This window comes from Rhinopithecus roxellana, chromosome 13 (assembly GCF_007565055.1).
Source record: "Rhinopithecus roxellana isolate Shanxi Qingling chromosome 13, ASM756505v1, whole genome shotgun sequence".
Taxonomy (NCBI): domain Eukaryota; kingdom Metazoa; phylum Chordata; class Mammalia; order Primates; family Cercopithecidae; genus Rhinopithecus; species Rhinopithecus roxellana.
Window position 1 is genome coordinate 92,495,600 of NC_044561.1, and position 22,351 is coordinate 92,517,950.

Consider the following 22,351-nt stretch of genomic DNA (forward strand, 5'->3'; position numbering starts at 1 on the left):
CCATCCTGGCTAACAAGGTTAAACCCCATCTCTACGGTTAAACCCCATCTCTACTAAAAATACAAAAATTTAGCCAGGCCTGGTGGTGGGCACCTGTGGTCCCAGCTACTCGGGAGGCTGAGGCGGGAGAATGGGGTGAACCCGGAAGGCAGAGTTTGCAGTGAGCCAAGATCACACCACTGCACTCCAGCCTGGGTGACAGAGCGAGACTCCATCTCAAAAAAAAAAAAAAAAAAAAATGAGTATACCATTCTGAGACAGGGACACATCAGTTGGTAAAAAGGACTTTAAGGCTGTATTCATTAGAAAGGAAAAAAGGTCAGCATCACATGGAATGAAAAGTGCCCTTTCCAGGGAAATGCCTGAACCTAATTTATCTTGCTTCACTAAGACAGGAAATGCACTACAATATTCAGGATGGGGGGAAATGACAATTTAATGATTACAGAACATCTTTCACGTTCTGTGGTAATTGAACAATCTCAACATCAAAGGCAAGGCTGGTAGCCTTTCAGAAAATGGAACGTCGTTTTGCTTTCCTTTTCACTTTTTACTGCATCAATGAACTTTAGCCTCTTCTCTGGCTTTATTTTTCCATTTTCATTTAGCATTGACACAAAACAGACCTGGCTTTAAGTGTACCATGCAAAGTAGTAATTTATGTTGGAAACTTTAAATGGATGAGACAGAACCACTTTCATATCTGTTACATTTTAATGACGTTAAATATATCCAGCTGAACAAAGTTCAGACCTTCGCTGTTGCAGGTGAGGGTAGTTTGACATAATGGACACCCTATTTCCCCACCCACCTCATAAAGGGGAACACACAAACTGTCATCTCTAAGGCATGTCATCCTCCCAACTCACCATTTTCTACCTATATGCTATCAGCACCACTGAATTTTGGAGCTTCCTTTATATCAACAATTCTTTATATCTTCCCCAAGTACGATTTGCTAATTTAATGGGGTAGTGAGACCATAATACTGGACTCAGGGAAGATATTCATTTAAGACAACGGTAAATTCCCAATATCTTTGCTTTTCTAGTATTGAACAAAAAATATCTTATTTAAGGAAAAATTCTCACACAATGGAATTTTAGGGATAAGAAGAATTTCTCTTTGGCTATAACTTGATACCAATGATCTTGATAAGAAGAGTGCCTGCAGAAAACTGGTATTGATTAAGTAATGGTGATTAACAGGTGAAATTGGGAGAGGAAGTGTACTGGGGTTTTATGTGTGTTTGATTTTTGTGGGTTTTGTTTTGGTTTGTTTCTACCATAATTAACCACAACCCAACACAGATTTTGCAAATATTTGCATTGCAGACGATGACATTTTGCCTAAGGATGAAACTGAAGTGCAGTCAATATTACGGAATTCATGAGGGAAGTTTGGTAGTTGCCTATCTTGCCGATGTTCAAGTCCAGGATTTGAGCCCCCAATTCTTCCTACCTGCCCTCCACCTCCTTTCAAAAGGGGGCTTGAAATCAGCATCTAGCAGAAAAATAGAACAAGGAAAGACAAATGTTTCCCCAGATTCCAGGAAAAAGATGGCCGACTTCCTCCCCTCCCTTTGTCCCTAGATATTGTGAAATTGTGGTTCACTCTTAAGTGAGAGAAGAGAGCTGCTTGTTTTGCTTATTTTCCTTTTTGGAGTTATAAGCCATTTGATGTTGGGAACCACTTAGAATATCATGATTTGGCATGTTCCTTAGGACTAGAGTGCCTTCAGTGTAGAAAATCCTTTTGACTAATTTTCTAAAAGCAGTATGAAAAAGCAAATGAGGAGCTGACTGCTTAACTGGTGGTCTAGGATTTTAGGGAAAGGAAAGCAATGAACACTCTGAGGTTTCCTTCTGCACTGCTCAATACAGCTTGCCAGAATAGAAAAGTTGATAGAAAGGGATTCATATATGATGTATCAGTCAGCTTTTGCTGTGTTAATGCTACCTAACAAACAAACGAAAATCACAGTGGCTTACAACAGGCATTTAATTCATGCTCATCGATCTGCAGGTAAGCTTGCTTCAGAAGGACTTAGTTGGGCTTCTCTGGGTCAGACTAGACTTCCCAATTTGGGTCAAGTGTAAGTTTTGTTTCCGGGATCCAGGCAGAAGGAACAATGACTACTGGAGGCAAGATCTGGTAGTTCATGGTGGAGAACAGAGCTCCAAGAGGATTGATGGAAACCTGCAAAGCCATTTCAGGCCCTAGCTGCTAACTGGCATACTATCACTTCTGCTTACATTCATTCTTCTGACCAATGTAAGTCATATTGCCAAACCTAAACTCAGCATGGGAAAAGAACATTCTACCTATAGGAAATCCATGATAAGGGCTAGAGGAAAGACAGAATTATGAACAAATAATACAGTTTGGTGGACCTGTGGTTTGTCCTCCATTTCTCCTCCTCATGGCATTTTATTTCTGCTATTTATGGATGGATTCCAGATGATTATAGGAACCTGCAGAAATAATTCATGGAATTTGTGCATTTACATAATTTTTTATTCTTCCAAACATCCTTTCTCAAAAAGAAACAAGAACTTCAACTTCAGACACAACTATCTTTAAGGGTGAATGTCTGTAGAAGGCTGAAAAATTCCCTCTCCCAAGATATCAGGTCCTAACCTATGGAGCCCATATATCTTACCTTATTTGGAAAAAGGGTCTTTGCAGATGTGATTAAATTAAGGATTTGGGCACAGAGAGGTTATCCTGGATTTTCCAGGTAGGACCTAAATACGAGTACAAGTGCTCTTATAAGAGAAAGGCAGAGGTGAATTTATACTATACAGAGAAGAGGGAACAATGTGAAGACAGAGGCACATCTTGGTGGGATGCGGCCACAATCCAAGAAATGCCAGCAGCCACCAGAAGTTGGAAGAGGCAGGGAATGGCTTCTCTCCTAGAGTCTCCGGAGTGAACACAGCCCTGTACACACCTTGACTTTAACCCCGAGAAGCTGATTTTAGACTTTTGGCCTCCAGAATTGTGGCAGAATTCGTTTCTGTTGTTTTACCACGGAATACAATGCAGTCATAAAAAAGAATAAAATCATGTCCTTTGCAGGAACATGAATGGAGTTAGAAGCCATCATCCTTAGCAAACTAATGCAGGAAAAGAGAACCAAATAAGCATGTTCTCACTTATAAGTGGGAGTGAAATGATGAGAACACATAAATGCAAAGCGGGGAACAATAGATACTGAGGCCTGCTTGAGGATGGAGGGTGAGAGGAGGGAGAGGATCAGGAAAAATAACTAATGGGTATCAGGTTTAGTACCTGAGTCACAAGCTAATATATACAACAAACACCCATGACACAAGTTTACCTATGTAACAAACCCACATATGCACTCCCAAACCTAAAAGTTTAAAAAAAAAATAAACAATTTTTAAAAAGAAAATTAAATTAAAAAATGGAATTTCTGTTGTTTTAAGTCACGTGTGTGTGGTAATTTGTTACATCAGCCATAGGAAACTAACACAATGCCTTCCTTTAATGGTTACCTTCTTTAAAGAAATTTGAATATTGAAAGAGAAAATGTTCAGGCAGATTAAATTTCCAAAAAAGAGAGAAAGCAGAAGCAATGTCCTCAAGTTCCCAGTGTGATCACAGGCCAATAGTTAATGAGCTGTGCACACGACCTAGTGATCTCTGTCAATTTCATACCGGAAGATTTTATACATCTCTACATTACATTCTAAGCTGATTGGCCCCCTTGTTAGAATTACCAGCAAGGAAACCCACAAGAGGATAGGAGGTTTTTTTTAAATTAATGATCTCTCAATGAGATGATACCTAAACTTACTTAAGTGGCTAAAATTAAAGACTTACAGTCTGTGTGTGTTGGCAAACAGGTGGAACAACTAAAACCCTCATAGATTTTCAGTGAACAACAACTCTGGAAAATAACTGGCAGTTGCCTACAAAGTTACACATAGCTAAGCAATTTCGCCCTCAGGCTTTTGCTCAAAAGAAATTAAAACATATGTCCATAAAGAGATTTATACATAAATGTTCATAGAAGCCTAATTTATAAAAGCCAAAAAACTGAAAACAACCCAAATATCTGTGAAAGAAAATTGGATATATTCATATAATAGAATACTACAGAGTAATGTAAAAGAGCAAAATATTGATATATGCAACACAGCAGGTGAATTGCCTCTTTGTCCTGAAGGAATTTCAAAAGTCCTATGGTTTCCAGTGGGTACGAGGCTTAGTCCCTGGGGTGACAAAATAATTTGTACGACAAATCCCCATGACACAAGTTTACCTACATAATAAACCCACACATGTACCTTGGAACTTCAAAGTTAATTTAAAAAGAAAAGAAAATGTTAGCCTGGGGCATAAGTTTGGATATTTCCATTATGTTGAGTGAAGGAAGTCAACATAAACATAAAAGTATATACTGTATGATTCCACTTATATGAAGTTCCAGGACAAGAAGGGTTAATCTACAGTGATAGAGATCAAATCACTGGCTGCATAGGGCAGGGATAGGGGGCTGGCTACAAAGGGACATCCGGGAAGTTTCTGCATGATAAAAATATCATATATTATGATATAGGGCATGGTGGCTCACACCTGTAATCTCAGTACTTTGGGAGGCTGAGGTGGGATTGAGTCCAGGAGTCTGAGATTACAAGGAGCTGTGGTCAGGCCACTGTACTCCAGTCTGGGTGACAGAGTGATAACCTGTATCTAAATAATAATAATAATAATTAATGTTATATATTTTAATTGGTGAGACAGTTGTATACATCCATCAAACTCCTCAAACTCTGTATTTAATATCTAATATTTTATTGTATATAAATTGTACTTTAATAAGGTGACTTTTAAATTTCATAATTAAATGTGTAGTCATCAAAGCTTTCCAGAAATTTAGCATGGAAATGAACAATGGGTGATTTGTTGCTCCATGACTTCTCCTTCCCGCACGCACTAAGTTAGACATCAACTGAGGTTTCAGGAAGTGAGCCCTTCCATTCTCTATTTACCCTGCAATGGACAAACTGTGGAACACCTATCTCGACTTGTTGGTGTAGCAGTGATAAGAGAGCCTTCTTCTGAATTTTATGCTTTCCAGTCATAACCAGAGTTTTGTGTTATCATATGTACTCAACAGAGGTCCATAATGAAGAATGCCTTGGGAGAAATTTCCAGAAAAAAACAGAAGGAAAGGAAAGAAAAGCAAAACACTATTTTGAAGCCACCATGCAAAAGAATACATCAAAAAAGGCAGCTAGTAACTTTATTCAGAGGAATCAAGAGAGAGAGAGATAGCCTGGTCTAGAAGGCATTCAGTTTAGAAACTTAAGATTAGAGACTTAATCATTTCTCAAATATATACAAGGTGAGGGGATAAACATTCAATATATTTAACAGTAGCTCTTTTATCAGTCTTCCGCTGGGAAAAAGAGAGCTCAGGCTTAAGGAAGTTGCAGCTAATATTTTACTTGGGTTTATTTTATACCTGTTGTCTTACTTGCAGTACAAGTTACCACCACTGAAAAAGAGAAGAAAATGATGAAGAAGAAAAGAAGAAGGAGAAAGAGAAGGAGAAGGACCCAGAGATACTTCTTCCAAAATTTACAGTCTTACTATTTGAGACTGGCAAAAGCAATCTTTGATGAGAGAAGTTGATCCTAAACTGTAGCCTGTTTGAGAATTACCTGGAAGGCTTGTTAAAAGCCCAGCCCCAGAATTTGTGGTTCAGTAGGTGTGCTTCTCTAAGAGGTCCTCAAGTGATGCTTATGTTGTTGGTCCAGGGACCACACTTTGCAAACCACTGTGGTATGTTAATGGGCACTGATTTCCCTAACACTAACTCCTCCATTCCTCCTCTTTTGCCATCAAAGATGGTAATAGGCCCTTCTTTGTAATAAAGATTAGGCAATAACTCCCTGATTTGGAGACACAAAAGGAATTGCTGAATATAGGAAGGGGGCCTGCCATTGTTGGAGACTTCTAGTTCTACAAGAAACAAGTTTAGCTTCTGAAGACAGACTGTAGATTTGTGAAGAGTATTCCTGCAGAAACCACCCTCCTCCCAACCACAATCCACCAAGAGGATGTCTTCTAATCTCCGCACTCTTGAATGATGTAAAGAATACCAAAACAGGGGAGGGGAGAAGGTCCCACTGCCGTGGAATTCTGAATATTGCTAAGAAAATTGTGAAAGTAGATGGAGATTATCTGGGGAACTCACAGATGAAATTCTGGGTGGCTCCATGCCAGAAAAAATAACCCATTACAATTAAAAACAAGTTAAATCAAACTGTCTGGGCTTAATTGAGCCTACTCTGAAAGTTTCTCTTCAACAAACATGGTGCTTTCAGTAGGTGAGAATGAAATTGTCCAGTCCCTTGAAACTAATTTAGACTCCCACCTCTTCCACCCTTCAGGCAAGTGATGCAAGGCTTTTTCTGAGTGAGCGGATGTTGCAAAGTGAAGAGGACAATTCCAGGGATTCAAAATGTCACCCCACTCATACACAAGGCAATACCTATTTGTAGCCAACCAATATCAGACGTTTTTGTAATTGCAACGGTTAGTTCCATGGAGATGCTACAGAACTAGCAGCACATATGTGATTGCAAAACCTAGTGCTGACATTGTACTAACACACATACACACACAACTCTAGAGTAATGCCTGAAAACTAACTTGGGACAATTGGGAAAATGGTTTCCAAAAAAATCTCAAGAGACCTGAAACATCTATGCAGATAATCAGTACCTACCACTTAAAGACTCATCCTTCTTGTTCATGTCTTATTTCTCTTTAGTGTTTTCAAGTCCTCCTTTATATTAATGCAATGACATCTGTGCAAAGGAGTCAGAGGAGTCATAGGGAGTGAAAGGTGGCCAGGAAGACGGCCGCACTCAAAGGCCACTTGGACTCGGCTTGGGCCCACATCTCCCCTGAGGCCTCTATTCGCACACATACTCCTCAGATCCTGAGCACATGCATGAACAGGCAGACAAATGCTAAAGGCCATAAATAAGCTAAGATTAATAAAATTTTTTAGAGGAAATGGAGAGGAGTGAGAGAAAGCTACATGTCTTCAAAATCAGAGAAGCAAATAAACAGAACTGTTCTGCCAATGTTTGCTTTCCCCTCTGGCTGTCAGAGGTTGCAGCCCAGGCCTGAACTTGCCGGGACTAGGGTGGCTCTTGGTGGCTCAGCCTGTGTCCAGAGGATTTGTCGATTAGTCACAAACTTGTGTGTCTGAGAAAGAGCCATGACTCATCTTGACAACTGTCAGTATATTACCTCAAATGGGCACAGGGAGAGATGAGCAACCTGGTGCCGGAAAAGAACACAAAAGGGCTGATGCCACTTCCTGCAGCATTTCAAAGTTTGGGCTAGAAGAGTTTATGTGGCAAGAATGCTAAGCTGGGAGCAGCCCCGCAGAATATGACCGCATCAGCACACTCAACATCCTGCCATTCAGACGTAAGAACGGGCGATGTTAGCTCAGAGGACATGAAATTTATTTCCATAAATAAAAATGTTATGTTTCTTCACATTATTCACTTTCCCCAAAGAGAACTTCACACTTCAAAAAATTAGCTTTTGGTTTTAGAATTCAGTCAAGTCTGCATACTCGACTCTAACACTGTGATTTTTAAAAATGTACATCTATGACCCAGCAATTCCACACTTAGGCATATTGCCAAGAGAACTGTGTATATGTGTTCACTGGAAGATATGCATTAGAATGGCTCTACCAGCATTATTCATAACAGCTCCAAATTGGAAATTGTCCAATTGCACATCAACAGTGGAATGGATAAATGATTAGTGTATATTCATGCCATTGAACTACTACACAGCAATGGGAATCTATAACCACATACAATGATATTGATGAATCCCATAAACACAGCTTTCAGAAAAAGAAGCCAGACACTAGAGATTCACCTCATATAAAAACAAAAATAAGCGAAACTAACCTATTCTGCTAGAAGTCAGGAGAGAGATTATACTTGGTCAAGGCAGAAGAAGAGGAAGAGTTTCAGGAAGGAGGGACTGAAAAAGAGCTGTTTCTAGATCTGCATGTTGGTTACATATACATTCAGTTTGTAAAAGCCATCAAGCTATTTGCTTATGACAATGTCACTTCTCTGCATATGTGTCATACTTCAATACAAAATAAGCACATTCATATAAAACTCCTATTCGGTTGTCTTTATCAAGATTTGTAAACTAAAATGTGAATGTAGTAAGCAGTGCAAATAAATGCTGGGAAAATTTGCCACATAAACTATCCTGCTCCAATTGTCATATCAGTAAAATAGAGCAAAAGGATACGTAGCACAAAGGGTTAGTTCCCTGCACAAATCATTGTCCTTTTAAGCGTCTCACACCAGCGAAGGGGCATCTTCTAACACAAGCTTCGGGAAGTGATGTATCATTTTGCCATCCACGAAAAGAGGAAAGGACTGTGTGGTAGAGTATGTCTTCCTCCCAAGCTTTCCTGGGGAAAAAAAAAAAAAAGCTACATTTATCACGAATGTTTCTTTCTTCCATCCTGAGATCCCACTCCAAAGATTAAATGTAATCAGGGGAGACATCCAATCAATAGAAAACTCATTTTGCCTAGATAAATAACGAGTGGGTCAACTGAAGCCCGTAAATCATTGCTTAAGCCTTAGCCAAAATTGATCAGAGACGTCTTTTCCCAAAAAGGAAAGCTTTCTTCTCTTTAAAGGGCGGCATGCTCTGGATAACAATACAACCCTTGACTAAACCTTCACATGGGGATGTTTCTGTAGAGATAGCCTAATGGAGTTGCTAAAAGGCCTACTATCCTTTGATAAGAAGTTCCAGGACTAGCGAATCACATGAATTATTTCAAGCCTCTATAATAAAAAACTCCAAATAACTGAAGCATACCATTTTAAGCATAAAAATTTTCACTATAAACATGTTAAATGGAAATACCTCTAAATTATTTCAGGATTGATATTCATTTGCAAATACCACCTGGATATGAACCCCAAAGCATTAAGGACTTTTTGAGTTCAAAGCCTTAAAGGTGGCTAATCAAGCCAGGGCAGGAGGCAATCCTAAGGTTCTTTAGCCTATTTTAGTTCTTGAAATAAAATAAGTGAAAATTGTAGATATAGTGGCCATGTCTTCCAATGCTGCCCAATTATTGTATAATAAGTAGCTATAAAGAAACATAAGAAGTTGTCAACTCCAACATTTTCCTTCTATAGGTGAAACAGGGGCTAATTGGTGAGCTATCCAAGATCATTCAGTAAAGGGTGGCAGAGCAAGAATTAGAGCAAGGTTTCCTAACCTCCAAATTAGCCTCCATTCTGCCATAGGACATGGTCTTTCCCATGAGTCTATGAACTATTTTCCTGGACCCCAGAGTGCAGGACAGGTGTTCCTCTCAGCCTGCACTGTGGGGGAGAATGATGCTGGCAGAAGTGGACAGGGGGAGAACCACTATACCCCCAGACAGAAAACCAATGCAATTCCCAGATGCATAGACCTCTTCATTGACTGAAAATGGATATTTCATGAATTTAGTAAATAACTGGTTTTAAAAATCAAACAGAGTTTAATTTTAAAATTTTTTATATCTCAGCCTTGGGATTCTGATATGTAAAAATCCAAGTGTCTTCAAAGATAGAAAACATATACAGATATCATTAAAATGGCAGAACTCAGAACATAGAATCATGGAGCAGTGATCTCCACCAGCCCCCAGCTAACTGCAGCAGCTGCAAGCATGATTCTCATGCTCTCTTGTACCTAGTGTTCAACTAGTAACCCAGCTTCCTCACTCATGGGGAAGGGCCATCAGCAAAAGGCATTCAGGCATGGGGGCCTGAAAAAAGATCCCACACACTTGAAGTCATGTTGGAGACATTTCAGGAAAGGATTAGGTGGTTTACCCCGGCTTCCTCCCCTGGCATTTATCGAGACTAATAATAAAATAAATGCATTGTAAGCCACACATACAAGGTTGTGGAGTGAAGGAAACAGAGTGACTTTCTTGTGTGTCCTGTTTTATAGGTTTTAATTAAATTATTTGTGGCCTTGGATTGGGAGCGGGACTTTGTGATTATATTTTAATAGAATGAAAATCTATGTTAGGGCCTCTTTGTCAAAAATCACTCCTGCTGATAAATAGCATGCCACACAATAATAAACTCAACATGTTCCTTTAAATTTCTACCTAGACAACTTATTGGTGCTTAGAAAACTCTCTGTCTTGGTTTGAACCAGGTTAATTCGATATTACACTAATTATACTACAATAAAATAGCAGAGGCTACCTGCTGCAATAAAGTATAATTTGTGTTCAGAAACTGTATTTTTAGTTAGCATTGTCCTCACAAGGCTTATTGTCCAGAAGGAGTCTCCTGACTCATCCCATAACATGTATTAAAGTTTTATTCTAAATTATTTTAAAGTTTCTTAAATCTTATTTTACCTGTTAGCTAGCGGTGTGTCCCAAACCATCCCAAAATGCAGTGTCTTTAAACAACTATTTATCTAGCTTACAATTCTGTAGATCAGCGATTTAGGCTGGACTCAGCTGGATGTTTCTTCTTGTCTTGGCTGGGCGGTATTATGTGTCTGTGGTCCCTGTGGTAGTCTAGGCAATGGTGAGTCTGGAAGTTGACTAGTTATTGGCTGAGGCAATGGAGGTGATTGGGCCATGGGTCTTTCATCCTCCAGTGGGCTAACCAAGAGGGAACAGAATCTTGCAAGACTTCTTGAGGCCTAGACTTAGAACAGGCACATCATCACTTCTCCCACATTCTATGGTTAAAGAGAATCAGAAGACCAGTCCAGAGTCAAGACTAGGGAACTGGATTCTATCTCTTCAAATGAGCAGCCACAAAGTCTCAATTACTAAGAGTGTAGATACAGAGAAGGTTATCAATAGGGACCAAAAATGCAATCAATATTTCACATTTTAGTCTCAGACAATATTATTTTTTCCACTAGTTATATAGTTACTTAAATAGTATTAAAAATAAGATATCAGCAGGACCAGGTGGGCATATAACCATAACCAAGTTACAATTTTACATTGAAATCAAAACCATTTTTCCTAGAAGCATTACCTCAGCAGACCTGAGACTACTGAGAGAGCAAAAGGATTGTCTTCACAGCATCTGCTAGAGAGCACTTAGTAGTCACTCCATAAATGTTGATTAGTTTTTTTACATAAGTGGAAAACTCCTCTACAGGAAGGAACTCACCTCTCTTCATATCCTATTTTCCACTAGTATCTTCCTAACATATCTTCTTCTCTAAATGCATGTATTAGTAGCTTATCTTTTAATAGCATGTATTAAAAGCTAATCTGTTTTGTTCGTTCATATAGTAAATACATTATTTTACACAAGGGCATTATACATACCCAAATCTTATGTCTTCTTGGTCTTTTTTGTGCTATCAAACATTTTGTTCTGACACTAACTTCTTGCATGACACTCTTCCATCAGGCCTACATATCTCCTCTATAGCCTTAAGTTCAGCGTGTCTCAAACCTGGGCTGCAAACTGATATCACCTGAGGTGACTTAAAAATCAATTGGCCAGGCATGGCGGCTCATGCCTATAATCCCAGCACTTTGGGAACCCAAGGAGGGCGGATCAAGAGGTCAGGAGATCCAGACCATCCTGGCCAACATGGTGAAACTCTGTCTATACTAAAAACACAAAAATTAGCTGCATGTGTAGCAGGCGCCTGTAGTCCCAGCTACTGGGGAGGCTGAGGCAAGATAATCGCTTGAACCTGGGAGGCAGAGGTTACAGTGAGCCGAGACTGTACCACTGCACTCCAGCCTGGTGACAGAGTGAGACTCCATCTCAAAAAAATAAAAATAAAAAAATAAAATACTGTTTCCTAGGCCCCAACCCCAACTCTCTGGTTTGATTGGTCTGGGATGTAGCCTAAAGGTTTTTAGGCCTCCCCAGGAGACTGCAATGTGCAGCCAAAGTCCAGAACCATCAACTTTTTCTTATACGTCATCACTCACTTATGAAAGACTTTGATGACACCACCCCCACCTCTTACCCACTTCTTGTCATGTGCTCTGGTAACACGCTTCTTTTCTTTCCGGAAATTTTCAAATGTGATAGCTGGGATCTTGTGTTTATTTATGTCTTTATTTGGCTGTTTATTTCCCAAGGAATACTTTACCTTTTGTTCTGCATGGTAACACCTACAAGCACAATGGTAGCTAGCACAGAGGAGTCATCCAAAAATCACCTGTTCACTGCATTATTCTAATGCACCTTAAGAACCCAATTTATGAATTATAGCTTAAATTTAAGGAGCTAGGGCAGGTGTTTTCAAACTTCATCCTGAGTAAGAATAATCTGAAACAGCCACCCCCAACCTTTTTGGCACCAGGGGCCAGTATCACAGAAGACAATTTTTTCATGGACGAGGTTGGGGGAAGTGGGAGATGGTTTCAGGATGAAATTGTTCCAGCTCAGATCATCAGGCATTAGATGCTCATAAGGAGCACACAACCTAGATCCCTTGTGTGTGCAGTTCACAATATGGTTCTTGCTCCCATGAGAATCTAATGCCATGCCACCACTAATCTGACAGGAGGCAGAGCTCAGGCAGTAATGCTCACCTGCCCTCACCTCTTGCTGTGCAGCCTGGTTCCTAACAGGCCACAGACTGGTACTGGTTCTTGGCCTGGGGGTTGGAGGGGACCCTGATCTAAAAAGTCTGTTAACACATAGCTTGCTGGGCCCCGTCCCCTATAAAATGGAAACAATACCAGAGCTTACCTCCTCAATTCATTATAAGGATTAAATAAGTTAATATTTACAAAATGCTTAAAAGAGTGCTTGACAGGTAGGCAGCACTACATAAATATATTCATGTTCAATGCTTCTAATGGATACATCTTGATAACACTCCTGAAAAATGACTTTAAAATTTTAATCCTACATGTTAAATTAAAAACAACTCCCACACACAGAGAGAATCACGATGGCATCTGAATCTCAAAGTGTAATACATCAACTTCATAATCATCATAATAAATACCTCTAATTGACCACCTAGTCTGTGCTGGCACTTAACCAAGTGTATCTTATTTTAAATTTCCAAAAACAAAGTAGTTGTTTTCAATTAAAATCTGAAGAAACTAGGGCTCAGAGAGGTAGTGACATTTGAGTAGCTGAGCTTGAAAATTCTAGAATTGAGGTATTAAGAATCTCTCTGGAAGTGTGCAACAAGGAAGAGAGTTAGTATAATTCAGAATTCTTTCAGTCACAAGTAATAAAAAACCTAATCAAATTGATTTAAGCAGAGAATTACTGGCTCATGTGTCTAAAAATTCCAGGGCTTCCTGCAGGCTTCAAGTACAGCTGGATCCAGTGACTCAAATCTGGATTTCATGCTCTCTCTCATCCTCCCCTGCCCTCATTCTTTTCCTCCCTCTCTCTCTCCATTTCCTTCTCTCTTGGGCTCTCCTCTCCTTGTGCTAACTTCACTCTCAACTAAGCACCTCCACATGGTGACCCCCAACAGATCAAAGTTCACACCATCTTTATGGCTAATGATCACACAGAGTCTTCACCACAATTCAAGCAAAAATTCTGGAATTGAGTCTCACTGAGCCAAGCTGAATTTCAGGCCTTTGACAAACCCATTGGCTGTAGTCGAGGGTATCAGACATGCTAATTCAGCTGGCCTGGGTTGTGAGTCCACCCTTAAGGCTGGGGAAGTAACCCTCTGGGGGACCAGGAGGACTTATTGTTGAGCAAGCATGACTTCCCGAAAGAAAACCAAAGAACTGTTAACCACAGAAGGAAAATGGGTGCTGATTTCTGACATTGTGTCCTGTGACACAATGTGTGTTCCTCACAATGTCTCCTGCTCTTCTGGAAGGCCGCTGAGCTGGAAGTCAGACAATCTGGGTCTGGTTATTTTGACATTGTCAAGCCTGTCATTTTCTCTTGGCTTTATTTTCCTCATCTATTCAATGAAGGAGTTGGCTTGGAATTCTAGGCTTCCTCTTATCAGCAAAGTTCAAAGATTTCTATATGCATATGTCTTCTTGGCCCAACTTGAATGTAAACAAACATAATCATTTTGTTATTCTGATTGAATGAAAGAACCTAATGAGCCTGGGAATCACAAGAAGTGAGCAAAGTAGAAAGATGTGGAGGTGAATTAGTCAGAGGAATAATGCTAGCAGCAGCAGTAGTAGGTTCCTATGCAGTAGATGAGTGTTAAGGCAAAAGCAGGGACATTTGGCTAGCAGTATAAAGGCTGGAGGGGATGGAGGAGAGATGCATCCGTAGAGAAAAAGCTTCTAAGAGAAAGTGATGCTTGAGATGATTCTTAAAGGAGGAGTAGAAATTGCCTTGTGAATGGAAATGGATGGGGCATTTCTAGCAAAGGGAATGTGAGACGTGGTGGTGTACATCATTGCCAGGGATTAGAGCCTGTGCAGTAGAGAGCTTGGTGAGAGACCTAGCTGGAAGGTAGGCTAAGGGCAGACCATGGAAGGCCCAGCATGCCATGTTGGGAAGTGTGGACTGTATTCTGCAACAGAGGACGTGAAAACAGGAGGGAGGGTGGCAAGCAAGGGTGCCACGTGAAACACTGGGCATAGATTATCCATAGAATCCTTACCACAGTCCATTAATCAAATGGATATTTATTATCCCTATTTTACAGATGAGGACACTGAGGCTTAGACAGAGTTAAATAATATTCCCAACTGCTTGAATGCTGGAAACATGTTGATGGAATTGGAGCTCTTACCCAGATCATCTGATGAGTTCAACGCTAGTATTTCTTCCGTTATGCCTTTGACATCTCACCTATCTCCCGTTTCAGAGGATTCCTGCAGGGACTAGATTTAGATCTCAACAAGTAAGGATTTGGATGTGACTGGCTGAAAACATCAGCATTTATCTTAGTGTCACCCATAACACTCCCAATATTTTCAGCAGTTAGCATTCTTCTTCAATCAGCTCAAAAGAAATTATTTTTAACTCATGACAATATAGTGTTTGTGAAACTTGGTTAGTAACTAAGAGAGACACCCTTGGCAATTTCACAAAGTGTCTAACTGGTTACTTCTGCAAACAAGTCACTGAACACAATTTCTGGAAAGACGGCAGGCAGTCTTGGAGAACAACTACAACTCCAAATATAGAAATAGATTTAAATCAAGTAACTTTTGTAATTGAACCAATAGACATAGGCCACCATGTGAGCTTGCCACAAACCATTGTTAGGGTAAAAATTTCCCAATTCTTGTTAAGTTCACAAATGCTTGGGCTGCCTAAGAATTAGGAGATTTAAATTCAGATTTAGAAATTAAAGATGACAGTCCTCTCATATCCATGGGCATGAAACCAATTAGCTACCAGGTTTGGAAAGCTTAACAGCCTAATTTCCTCTTTTCCTTTCATCAAAAATTAAATTTTTAAAGAAAAGTTAATTCAATTTTTCTCACTTAATACCATCTTGTCACCTACATTTGCACTGCCAGGATGTGGACATGGAGGTCTGTCTCACCCATTTCAAAAACACAGTGAACGGCAGCCTGGCTCAAACCGTTCTTTGAAAAGAGAGCATTCTACTTAAAGTATTGATTCTGTATCTCTCAAAAGAATCAAAATGACTACCACAGTAAAACTTCATGTCCTAGCTCCAAGTATGTCATTTACAAATTGCTCTTTAATTTGAGATGTTTTATAACAGAGCGGCAAGATTTGCAATACAGTGAAAGTATAAGAACCTATAAAGAATTATGTAATCACTATGTCCTGTACACGAAGTGTTGGTTTTGGATTGCTAACAAATGTTCAAACTCCCTTGGAAAAAAAAAAGAAAGAAAAAGAAAAACAACAAATTGTGAGGCCAAGAGGATGAGTGGATCGAGTGTCAGCGTTTATGTTCAAGCAGCATGGATTGGCTCCAGCCTGAGGTTAACTTAGAATTAAAATGGAACTGGTGGTCTTGCCTTGGCAGACAAGAGGTTATAACAAATCTATGACCACATACATACAGACACCACGGTCGCCAGCTAAACCACACACATGTGGCACACTCAAAGAGCTTCAGTGAGGCAGTTACCAACACAACCGGGATCCTTTTTCTTCCCTTTCTAGGAGACAGAGCAAACCGTAGCCTCTCACGTAGCAATTAAAGGAACCTACCTCGTAGTTAACACCCAGAATTTAAATTAACATTAGTAATGGCTAGAGAAAGTTTATCCTCAGTAGAAAGCACCCTATGTATTATCATCCAATCATTTACCTGCCTAAAAAAGTGATAGTGAGTTTCCAAAAATGCACTATCTTCCAGGCTTTTACATAAAGACTTCTTTGCTTTTCTTGAATCTAATGAGTAAGCATCTTTCACACCCTCTGGGTATCTATTTTGGAAAGTCAAACTCATTGACCACTCCTGAAGCAATCAAGATTCAAGACACCACTAATTAAAGCTTCACAGAGGGAAACCACATGCAGACACAGCTGTGTTACCGGATACTCTTTACAAGGCAGGAGAGGTGGAAGGAGTCCCCACCATGAATGGGAGGCCAAGGTAAGTGGCAGGGACAAGATCCATCATGGCGGGCTGCCAACATGTTCACATGATGGGTCCCAGGTTATGCTGGGCCCTGACAATTAATTCTTGTATTCACTGAACAAACATCCATAATAATAATAAGAAAGTGGGCTCCAAGTTCTTGATAAAGTTGAATAGGGTATCACACCCTACGAAGACAAGAACAGAGGAATTATGAAATGTTCGGAGCGTTGTCTCACCTGTGCTGTTCTATCAGAATTCTGTACAGCTTAACTGGTTTTTCCTTGAATCATGCAATGTATCAGCTATCCCTTACTATATAACAAACTACCCCAAACTTACTCCCCTAAAACAACAACCAAAATTATTACTTACAAGATTGCAGGTTATCCAGGCAGTCTTGCTCATATGAGTCAAGCTCAGTTGATCTAGGCCATGCTCATCCATGGCAGATCAGCAGGAGACTGGAATGGCCTCACTCTAGGTGTGATGGCTGGGTACCTATTGGCTTGGACAATGGAGGTGACTAGGCCATGTAAGTTAGTCTTAACTAGGATTCATGGTGTTATTCGCACCCCAGGAGAGTCAGCAGAGGCGTACAAAACCCCCTGAGGACCAGACTTCACTTATTCTGCATTTGATCGGTGAAAGCAAGTCGCAAAGTCAAGCCAGATTCTGGGGACAGGGACATAGACTCTTGTTTCTGAGAGTTGCTGCAAGGTCACATTACAAGGAATGGGTTACAAAAAAGTAAGATTTGGTGCCATTTTTACATTCAACCTACCACATCCATCTAATCAGTGGTAAAGTTAGGAGAGAATATTTCTGTTTCGAATTTTCAGACTCTTTCTACTACCCCACACTAAGTTACAAAACTCCAACCCATATTTGATCCAATAGACATCAAGAAATATAGAGTATGCTGGCTTTAGGGTTAGAGTCTCTGGCTTGTTACATGCTTTCAGCATTTCATCAGTGTATGACTTTGTGTAAATTACTTAACTCACTTGTGGTCTTCTAAAATTGATTTAATAATAAAGCCCAGCTCTCAAGTCTACTATAAGGACTACCATAAGGACTAAGTAATATACATGATGTTTTGAAAAAGTGACTGTCACTTAAAGTGCTTGAAATATACATATCATCCTCATCATCATCATTAATATTGACAAAATGAACTACTGCTCCATTTTCTTTTCTCCATTCATGTCTCTCCCTCCATTACAAGGCCTGGAATACAGATCTTTCTCACCCAACATCAAGCTAACCCTTTTATTTTGCCCTGTACAATATATCCCCTAATTTTAATACATAAACACAAGCAGAACAGAGACCAGCCTTCCCCTACCCTGACAATTTTCTGGACAGTTTGTGCACTTAAATTCGCAAGTCAACCTTCAGGCCTGGGGGTTGCCTGCCAGGAGCTTCTTGCCACTTCCTGTAGCCTGAACTCTAAGGGCCTGGGGTTTGCCTTATTTAACTGTGGTATCGTCTGGGATTCCTCAGGCCTGGGAGCTACACTTGGGCCAAGACATTTGTGGCCTCTACTGGCTCAGAAATCTGTTCTTCCTTGCTTTCACTCAGAAACTCTGTGTGTGTGTGTCTGTGTATGTCTCTGTGTGTGTGTGCATGTGTGTGTGTATCTGTTAACAAATCCTTCAGAATGGTTGTATCTGGCACATGTACTAACACAAACTTCATGATTTGGGGAAAAAAATACTACACTCATTCTGCCATAGGGGAGACAATAATCAGAAAGCCAATTTCTATATAGATTTGTTCTAGAATAGCCTTGTCTTAAAATCATAAACACAAACTCAAATGGAACAGATACAAAAATAGTTTTGTCTTTTGCACCTCAGTGTAAAAACGTCCCACTGATTCGGATGCACGTTAAAATTTGAAAAGCACTAGAGTAGGCCAATTCTTCCCCAACATCTGAACGCTGCATAATCACCTGGAGGGCTTGTTAAAATACAGACTTCTAGGCCCTGTCCCTAGAGATTCTGATTCCACAGATCTGGAAATAGGCCCTGGATTCTGCACTTCTAACAAACTCCTTGATACTGCCAATGCTACTTTTCCAGGAACCACATTTTGAATTGTGAGGACCAATACCTTCCTTTCACATTTGGGAAAATGAGACCTGGGAAAAATAAATAGGTATGGGTGCTAACTAAAGATCCAGTGTCTTAACAGTTATACAAAAATTGAGACAGAACCCCAGGTTCAGTTCAGTTTTTTTTTTTTTTTTTTTCCAAAGTATTTTCTGATGACTGATACTGCTTTCAGCTGGATTTGTATCTTTTTTCCTCCTGTTACATGACTTTGATATTTTCACCTTTGCCATTTGACCTGTGAAATACTTTTCAGTTTCTGACAATTCTGTTTCATTTCCTCACTTTAAACTTAAATTGTATTTTATTCTCTGATTATTTTTAATCTTGGCAGAGAATTGAAATATTTTGCTCAAATAATGTTTATTGAATGGAACCATCTTCTATTTCTTTCCTCTTAATTCCCCTATTTTAGTCTCCTTAGACCTTCACACTTCAGACAGCTATTCATCTTCCTCAGAATCATCACTACTGATCATCTAAATCCTCTGCATCATCACATCTACATCTACAACATCTACATTTTCTACATTATCTACATCTACATCATCTATATCTGTATCATCTATATAATCTATACCTACATCATCTACATTATCTATATCTACATCATCTATATCATCTATATCTACATCATCTACATCTATATTATCTACTGCTACATTATCTACATTATCTATATCTGCATCATCTATATAATCTATATCTACATCATCTACATTATCTATATCTACATCATCTATAGCATCTATACCTACATCATCTACATCTAATTATCTACATCTACATTATCTACATCTACATTATCTATATCAACATCACCTATATTATCTATATCTACATCATCTACATTGCCTACATTTACATTATCTATATCTACATCACCTATATCTTCCACATCTACATCACCTACATCATCTACATTTTCTACATCTACATCATCCTTGTCTTCTACATCTATGTCATCTACATCTACATCATGGACAGCAGCCACAGCAACAGCTGTTTTTACTGTACTTTCAAGATACTCACTCCCTCAGTGGACACGAATTAGTGAGTTGAAAGAAGAAGAAATTAAAAACTTGACTTTGAGGAAACAGTTTAGAAGTCTGAGGGAAACAGAGGTGACAGCTGAGGCACTAAATCACTTTCCATTTCAACCTACACTGTCCACTGAACACTGAAACTCATGGTTCAGAAAAAAAAAAGGCAAAATTGAAGACAGTCACACCTGTAAGACTATTTGTCCAGTAATAACTCTTTGGAAATAGTTTAACTAGAAGATATAGTTTAAGACATTATTAGAGCAAGATTCAAAATCCTTTAGGGTATGTTAGATGGGGCTTCAAAAGTTAGAGGTTCTAATTGGTTAAGTAAGTGTCCCCATTCTCCCTCAGGGCTTGGTATTGCCACTCTTGAAAAGGTTTGTGTCCTCAAAGAGGGGGGAAAAAAACCTTATGGATAGGTTTACCAGATTTGGCAAATAAAAATACAGAACTCCCAGTTACATTTGAACTTCACATAAAATAAATTATTTTTACCAAAAGATGTCTCATACAATATTTGAGGTATAATCATACTAAAAACCATTTTTTGTTTAGCTAAAATTCAAATGTAATGGATAGTCCTGTACTTTTCTGGCGACTCTAAGAAAAGCCATGATAATTTTACCAAGATGAAAAAAAGTCATGGAGTCGGAGAAGGAATTTAAAATTAATATATTTGGCAAAAGATGGATTTTCAGCATACATAAAAAATGCTTACAAATCAATAAGAAAAAGATAACACAGTTCTTAAAAAATGGACAAAAAATAGGAATGTGCACTTCTCAAAAGAAGATAAATTAAATGGCAAAGTCAAAAGGTGCTCAACTTTACTGTTCATCATGAAAATGCAAATTCAAACTCCAATGAAATCCCACGTATGCCACCAGAACAAGCAGACTATGCCAAGTATTGGTTAGAAATAAAAACAAATAGAGGCTTCATCCTCTGCTGTTGAGACTGTAAATCTGTGCAACCACTCTGGAAAACTGGCAGTATTGATTAAAACTGAGCACGTGCCTATCCTGTGACCCAACCATTTTACTCTTAGATACATAACTAGCAGATATATGCACACTTGCTCACCAAAGACATATTCAAAAATGTCCATGGAGCATTAATCATAATAGCCAGACCTGGAAACAACCCAAACACCTACAATGGATAAAACACTGTGGAATGGAACAGACAATCTGTGGTGTATTCCTATAATAAAATGGACCATCCAGCAATGAGAATGACTAATCTACATTAAAATGCTACAAAATGGATGAATTACATATGTGCACGCATGCATGTGCATGCATACACACACACACAGCAAAAGAAGCCAGACACAAAAGAGCACATGCATTATGATTTGTAACTAGTCTTAGGTGCTAGGAGTCAGAATACCGGCTCCGGTAATCTGAGCCTGCGAACTTTGGAGCTGGCCACATTCTGTTTCTTAACCACAAGTTTGCTCTCACTTTGTGAAAGTCATGGTACTGCACACTTAGGATCTGTATCCTTTGCTGAATTTGTTATACTTCAATCCCATTTACCTTAATACCTCTAAAAGACATGATCAAGGGAAAGACTGGTACCTTCTGACCTTAATCAGGATTGTGTAACAGAATCAATATCATTTTCATCATAGCAATCATCACCATAATCATAATATCTCATTATGTGAGAATTACCGCAGGCTGAGCTTGGTTTTAGATATTTTGTTTACACCATCTCACCTGATGTTATTAATCCTCACACAGCATTTGCCATTATCCTTCCACTTTTATAGATGAAGACATGAAGACATGGAATCTGAAAAAGGATACATGGCTTATCCAGGAAAATGCAATTTTTATGTGTCAGAGACAAGTTTTGAAATCAGGAGCTGATTCAGGAGCAGAAAAAGCAGGTGCTCTTTTCTCTATAGGAGGCCATAAGTCATCTACAAAATGGGGAAACATTTAAACTTCCTCTCTCTCATTGTACTTTCTGAGTCCAGAGATGGTGTAAAACCTCAACAGTCAGTCTTTTATGCTAAGAAACATACATGTGACTTCTGGATTTAATCCAATTACCTAGAATTAACTGACAATTCCTACAATCAATTCCCAACTCAACAAAGGAGAAAAGTAAATTCCCCCTCCATTATTTCAGCTATCTTCATAGCCAAGTATCTAAGGAAAAACATAACAGAATTTAACACTCAAGCAACAAGACCTCCTACATAGTTTCAACAAATGCACACCCACTTTACGAGCTTGCGTTCACGCATCTATAATACAAGATCTTTTTGCCAATGATTCTCAAACTTTAGGATAAGCAAGAAATAATGAGAGCTTCTTTAGACAGATTTCTGGGCTCCAGCCCCAAGAGATTCTGATTCAGTAGGTCTGAAGTTAGCCCTGAGAATCTACATTCCTAACAAGTCTCCAAGCAATCCTGATGCCACTGGTCCTTGGACCATACTTGGAGCAGTACTGCTTTATGCCAACACAAACAATGTGGAAAAGATGCTCACACAGATTTTTTTAGAGACTGAATCTTCTGTCTTGCCACTGACATCTATGGCTACTACTTCAGGCTAGGTCCACATGACTGAGAGGCAACTGACCTCCCCTCCCC